Below are 7593 nucleotides of genomic sequence, written 5' to 3'. Positions count from 1 at the left end.
TCAATACTAAACACTAAAACAGTCTACTTCCTGAAGTAGTTCGATTTATTCAACACTAGGAAACCAGGACGGAATAAGCGCAAGCTTATACGAATTCTATGGATCAAAATTTAAAAGTCAAGTCCCAAGTATATATTGATCATTCAAAAATAGGGCCTCGGAACGGGAAAACAAATATATAAGAAGCGTTTTAATACTTTAACATTCAGCACAGTAGTTATGCTTGTGTTAAAATCAAGTATTTCTTATGAGCGTGTTTACCATGTTAACGAGCTTACGTTGCTAGCACGTTTTTGCTGGTATTTTTGGTGATAGTTGTTTGATAGCATCGAATGCTTGCAATTGTATTTGCTTGACAAATGTGACCCATCACATCGAAACACGGCAGTTGTCGGAAACCCACATTTAAAGATAATAAAGAAAATGTGCCCCGAAAAATAAAGAAAATAATAAGAAATATGAACTGTATTTGTCACATAAATCTACAAGTTCATTTTTGACGACAACTGCCTTGTTACGATGTGATGGGTCACAAATGGTTTTACGATAGCTACACAAAACAAGCAATAAACAATAAATGATATTTCAAAAGCTTTCTTTCACTATTGCCCTCCGATGTTATTAAGAGGGTTTATCCGATAGACTCAGATGGTAGGTGGAAGATGGGGGTCAGCAAATTTTGTTCATATTTTGTAAATCAAACATGTGTCCATTAGTATTTACAGTGGAGGTATTAACAATTTTTGAGGACCCCCCACTGGGAGATACTGGACCCCCCTCAAATTGACACCCATGATTGTCTTCTCAGACACAAAAACTTTGAAATGTGCACTAACTTTTGATTAGAGCCACGTAATGACGCGCATCTGCAGACATTTTATTTATACTTCACAGTAATAATACACATTTTGTCTCGACATAACAATTAAAAATTCTTTGTACAACATTTGGGTTGTTCCATTTTCAGAGAGGGGTGTAATGGCCTTTTCAGCAATTGTGTAAATGTGAAAAATCCTAATTTTGAAGCAAAGTTTGCAAGATGATTGTGAGAGTTCCTCAATATTTTTTTCAAAGTTATTTACTTGTTGGATAAAGTAGATATAGGTTGAACAATTGAGCAAATAAAAATCGTGGAGACTTTTTCCGTTTTAAAATGAGCACATCTTACTTTATGCTCTTTTTCAGAAAAGTGCAAAATTGCGATATTTTCATGCTAAACTCAGGTACGGTGATTTTTCTAAGTTTAAAAATGAAATTTGATGAAAAGGAGCCTATCAGAAGTAAACAACATCAACAAAACTATTACATAATAAATTGGGGCCTAAATTGTGTTGGATAAATGCTTATAGAACAGGACTATTCTATAAAGGGGTTCAGTACCCCGGGTCAGTACTAAAATTCTGTCTGTGCTGATTTAAAAATAACCTTTTTGCATCATGCTTTATGCACCCTCAAATGAATATTACCTTTTTCTTCCAAGGAATATTACCTTTTTCTTCCAAGGAACGCAGGTAGGGCCTACAATAATTATTTTCTATCACTATGTAGTTAACAACAAAGACAATAATATATTGGACCACTACATTGATCAAGTAAGGGTGCTATTGTGTTAAACATAAAAACGCTTATGTATCTATGATTCTCGATTTTTGAAATACCAAAAATGCTGACACATTATATGGATTTTGGGGTTTGTATTGAGGATCCTTTGATGGTCAATATACTAGTAAACTGCTCTCCATCTGAGTACCTCTGTCTAAAAGCAAATAACCTCTCCATCATAGTGAAAAGCATGTAAAAATCAACATTTTTAAGCGGCAATTCTACCACGCATGACAATAGTTTTCTTTATTTTTAGTTGTATTAAATAAAGCCTAAATTTTCACTTAACCCTAACCCGCCTGAATACTACAAAATACTACTTGATATATGCGCTGTTCGTGCATGCATCCGACGTGGTGTGATGACGCAATCGCCCTAAGTGATATATAGGCACGGTTTCGCTGGCCAGCGAAGCCCAAGACCCGTGGCAAAGTGTCGCTGACCGAGTGCTTGGCATGCGAGGGGTCTCGGGTTCGAATCCCACCCAGAGCGAACAACTTCTTTCCTTCTTTTCTCTCTTTATTTTTTCCTTCTTTCCCTTCCCGTCGCCGAAAAGCGGTTAGGGTTAAGCTCCAATTTTGTCTATCTTTACAGGTAAGGTTCAGTTTTTATTAACAAATGTTACAAAGTGATGCTGCTATTTCAACATCGAAATTAGTACTAAAACGGGCTCTGTTAGCAGTTATTCGGAGAGGGCCTATACTTTTCTTGTGAAATCGAATTTGCTTAATGTTACTGGGGAAATTCGCTTAAATATTAGTATAAATGGCCATTGCCATGACAACTGCCTTCTCTTTGAAATCTCCAATACATGTAGCTTAAAATTAAAGAATCCATGTATATCAATAGTATACTTATAAAGTGTAATACAAACTTTTTTAATGCAACAAATTGCTCAAAATGAAGAAAATGGGTCAATTTGGGGTCAAACTGCCCAAAATTCAAAGATCATATAGATTACTGGGGAAATTTGCTTAAATATTAGTATAAATGGCCATTGCCATGGCAATTGCCTTCCCTTTTCTCCTAATACCTGATGTAGCTTAAAATTAAAGAATCCATATATCAATAATATACTCATTAAGTGTAATACAAACTTTTTTAATGCAACAAATTGCTCAAAATTTGGGGTCAAACTGCCCAAAATTCAAAGGTCATAGATCACAGAAAAATGATGTTGCTGTCATCTGGGATGAGGGAGGCAACAAAAGTTGGTATATTGGGTTTTACCTTGATGATAATGGGGATGAAACGCGGGGGACAAAACCTTCGAGTGGATCACCTGATGCGCGATGGTAGGGCCTACTGATACCGGAGATGAAAGTTAGCAGCGACCACATGGCACTGATGATGATATCTAGGACACTATCATGCAGCAGTTTGAGATTGTGCCTGTGACACTTATCAGTTTCCGTAGCAACATAACAAGTAGCCATTTATATTATGTTTTGTTGTAAATTTTACCTCATATTGTGGAGATGTCCTTAAACATTTTACTCCCAAATAGCCAGTATTGGGGATAACAAATTTTCTTTCCCTCATCTTATTTTAACATACCACTGTCACCGTAGAAGGTCAAGGGTCAATACACATGGCTTAGTTGGAGCTCTCCCATACTGACAGTGTAAAAAAAGAGATCAGGAAAAGAGAATTTATTATCCCTGATACTGGCTATACCGGGTAAAATGTAGGTCATGTTCACATGATGAGGGAATTTGTCAAATGTTACTGGGGAAATTTGCTTTAAAATTAGTATATATGGCCGTTGCCATGGAAACTGCCTTCTCTTTGAATTATCCTAGCTCACAATTAAAGAAGCCTCATATAATCAGTAATATAAAGTGTAATACAAACTTTTGTAATGCAAGAAATTGTTAAAAATGTAAATACAATAAAATCCATTAAACTATCAAAATTGTATAAAAGTCAGCAGCGCAAAAATCTACATTTTTTACTTGATGTAACGTATGTTGTGTGTCTATTTTGTTTTTCCAATTTATAGTGTTATGTAAGTTTTTACCTGTTGTCTAGCTTTTTCTGTAATTTAAATATGAGGTCTATGGGCCTGGTTCAAAATTTGGGTAAAAAAGGTGCATTGGGTCAGAAATGGTCGTAACTCAACATATGAAGATTTGAGACTACTTCTAACTGCATAAATAGATTGATTGACCAAAAAAACCATAAGACTAGACACCAGAACCTGGTAAAAAGACCCAAAAATGACAAAGTTATGACTAAAAATGTGATTTTCAGGGGAAAATGTGGCCATTTTGGATTTTTGCTGTGCACATTCTTTTTTGAAACCCAGGCTTAACATTTTGCAATTTCATGTTGAGATAGGCCTAGGTTAAATAGAACATACAAAAAACCTTATCCCGAAGCAAAACAAAACAAGTCCCATTTATAGCTCACTCCTAGCATTAAGTTCCACCCCAGGTTATTAGGATTTAGTACTTTGGGGTATGGGGCCCTACTTGGCCTAGTTCCTATAGCTTAAGTACTGATGCATGTGAAATGATTAAGAATCAGAATAGGAGCTTGTGATTTTCATAATAATCATAATACCACTAACATGTATGAATACGAGCTTGTGACATGAGAGGGGCTCATATTCAAGGAGCATTATCTACTGGTGATTTTACCAATATGTTGTAAAAGAGAAACACCTACCCCTGTACTTGATTTGCATTCTTAAATGTGGTTCTTAACTCCTCAATGGAATAACTGACTATTGGCTCAAGAAAAGGGACTGCTACAGTGAAAAGATCTTATATTTGATGTTGGCGTTATATACAGCATCATTATACCAATGTCACATATTGGGAAAATCCATGTTTGTGTTCTATGAAAAGTAAAAAAGTCTCTATGATTTTTATTGCATTATATAAATGACCTATGTACAGAGGTTCTCTCCTGTAATGAACAATTTGAGAAAGATTGAGGAACTCCTACAATGACGTCACAAAGTAGAGGGATATTTCACTTTTTTCAAAAGTTGTAAAATGTGAAATATGGGCCCCACCCTGTTCATAAATGGAACATCCCAATATAAACATTTGTTGTTTTATATTTTTTGATAAAGACAAAGGATGAAAGAAGATGTGTAGAAAAATTTACTTTCATAGATGCTTGTCTTAGGTGCCAAAAATTTGTTCTAAAATGGCATAAAACGGCATTTTACAAGTCAGGGAAATACGTGTTAGGGGGCATATTTTAGGGGGCCCATATTTCACAGGAGGGGGCATAGCAGATATTTTTATACTGATTATTATGAACACTTATCCAAACTTATTAAATTGCCAAAATATGGTTGAAATTTGCTGACCCCCATCTTCCACCTTTTTCCCATGGCATCTGTATTTCTCAGAAAATCTCTCTTAATTTCTATGTCATACACTATGGAGCTAACTTGCAAGGGCAATCCTTAACCATCCAACAATGGCACACACAATGCTAAAAACAATATAATCATTTAATTTGTTAACGCTCTGTAGTGACCAGTATTTAAATGGTGTCCTTAATATAATTAAAGGTCAAAGTTTTACGATATTCAGGGCAGTACTTGACCAACACAATTAGATAACCCAAGAAGATATAGATAAAATACAAACCGCGTAGATTATTCGACTCACACTTTCCGATGGACACAGAAGATGTAGACAGAAGGTAAAATACACAAGAAATCTACATGTAAACCGAATAATGCTCAACATTTGTAAATTGCAACTATATAGTCCTCTTTTTAGTGGCTTTATGTCACAGAAAAATGTTCTGATTGACTTGCTTTTGATCCAAACCTCCATCTTAATATATTGAGACACTTTCCATGTAATTTTTCATGTATAAATAAAATGTATTCAATTTAAGTGATGGTTTTGTTCATAGTTCATATTAAATATCCACGTCATGTATGCTGCACACCAAATATGAAGTTTCTATTCCATTTAGTTTTCAAGATATAGCTAACTAAATCATGACATTTTGGGTAAAAAATACAAAAATCCTTAAATAGCGTAACCGTTGACATGGCAACGGAATAGAACTCACGGGCAGAAAAGACTCCCCAGACTCTTCTGAACAAACAGAGCGGTCAATTGTCAAAATTCAAAAAGTATGTGAAAGCTAATATTTTCCTTTTGGTTTATGCGTTAAAGTACCAAAAGAAATCAGTTCCTGGCGATACAGTTCTTTCAGTGACACCCTGTATAATAATACAGCAATGTACCGCATCTATATGACGTTGACTGCAACTGTTTTAATTTGAGCGGATATATTTCTTTAAGGGATCTAAAATGAGCGTTTATTGCGTTTCGACAGTATTTTTTGTGGGACATGAAAGCACCTCAGACCTATCGAATTGCATTCTGAATACGAAGCATGTCTTTCTGATATCAAATAATTTTCATTTTTTGAAAATCACAATATAATACAAATTTTATGACAAATTATAAAAATTTGATATTTGTCAAATTTTTGATATATAACAGTCCTCGAAGAAAATTATATAAATCTAATGACATATTCTTAAAGTGTATGTAGCAGGGAGGAAAAGCCGATGGTCAATTAATTTTTTTGGTGTTTTGGGAAAAAAAATCCATATCTTCAATACGAATGGTCAAAATTTTCAATTGATCGTCGGCTTTTCATCCCACCTACATACACTTTAAGTATAAATCATCAGATTTATAAAGTTTACTTCAAGTACTGTTAAATATCAAAATATCAATTTTAATGATTTGCCATAAAATGTGTATTAAATTGCGAATTTCAAAAAATCAAAATTATTTGATATCAGAATGACATTCTTCGTATTCAGAATGCAATTCGATATGTCTGATGTGCTCTAATGTCCCACAATAAATACTGTCCAAACGTTCATACCCCAGCCCTTAAGGGATTGGCAAATTATTAAAATTTATATGTTTGATATTTTTGATATTTAACAGTACTCGATGTAAACTTTATAAATCTAATGATATGTACTTAAAGTGTATGTAGCTGGGATGAAAAGCTGTCCCTCATTTTGGTACCTGAAATTTAGGTCAAAAATGCATTTATGCAAATTAAAGATAATAACAACCTTTACGTAAGATGATACTTTTATAAGTAAAGGAAAGGTTGTTGGTAGCAAACGAAAATGCGTTCGATAATTGCAACACCTGTTAAACGGCAATTTTCTTTAACAATACTGGAAAAATTGAAAAACAACATCAAAAGTTTTTTTTTTTTCTTTTATTAGAAAAGTAAAAATAATAATGTGTTTTTTACACATGTCTGGCTTTTAAAGAAAAATTTCTGCAAATTGAAGCGATTATATAGAATTATACATCTATAATGCCGAATGCTTAGCATACAATGTTCTATAATTTGAGTCGTATAGAAGTAACAGTAGGACCCATATTTTACAATGCATTCTATACCTACTTTTTAGCAACTTTAGCGTTGATCTGTTGAATACAAAACTTAACCCAGGGCATGCACGTGTTCCCTGATTTGATTGTCATTTATAACATCATGTGTTAACACTAATGAAGTAGTTGCAGCATATGTTAAAAGCTTAAAACTTCTATTAGTGTGTAAACTCAGGGTAGGGGGGGTGGGAGGTACCACTTGGGAGGGGGGTGGCAAACTGCACTTTTACCATAGGTAGTTGACATCATGGGCTACATAAAAACGCCTGATAGCAATTGAAACGGAGTAGCTTTTGACGGGAAAAGGTCATCGAACTTTACACAGGTTCCAATTTCAAAGTTGCTCAAATTGTGTTTAAACCATTTCAGTGTATTTCTCTAGTCACAAGGATCCAGAAAATGTATAGTGAGACCTATCTAGGACGTACCGTTCTTGAGTTATAACCGAAAAGATCAAAGGTCACATTTTTATGGCTCTATGGGGTCAAAAACATCAAAGTGCTCCGACCTTTATATACTATTATATACAGTTTTGACCAAAACCAAAACATTGCAAAATATACATTTTTTGTGTTTCCTT

The sequence above is a fragment of the Amphiura filiformis genome, chromosome 11, assembly GCF_039555335.1.
Source record: "Amphiura filiformis chromosome 11, Afil_fr2py, whole genome shotgun sequence".
Classification (NCBI taxonomy): Eukaryota; Metazoa; Echinodermata; class Ophiuroidea; order Amphilepidida; family Amphiuridae; genus Amphiura; species Amphiura filiformis.
This window is presented reverse-complemented; position numbering follows the sequence as displayed.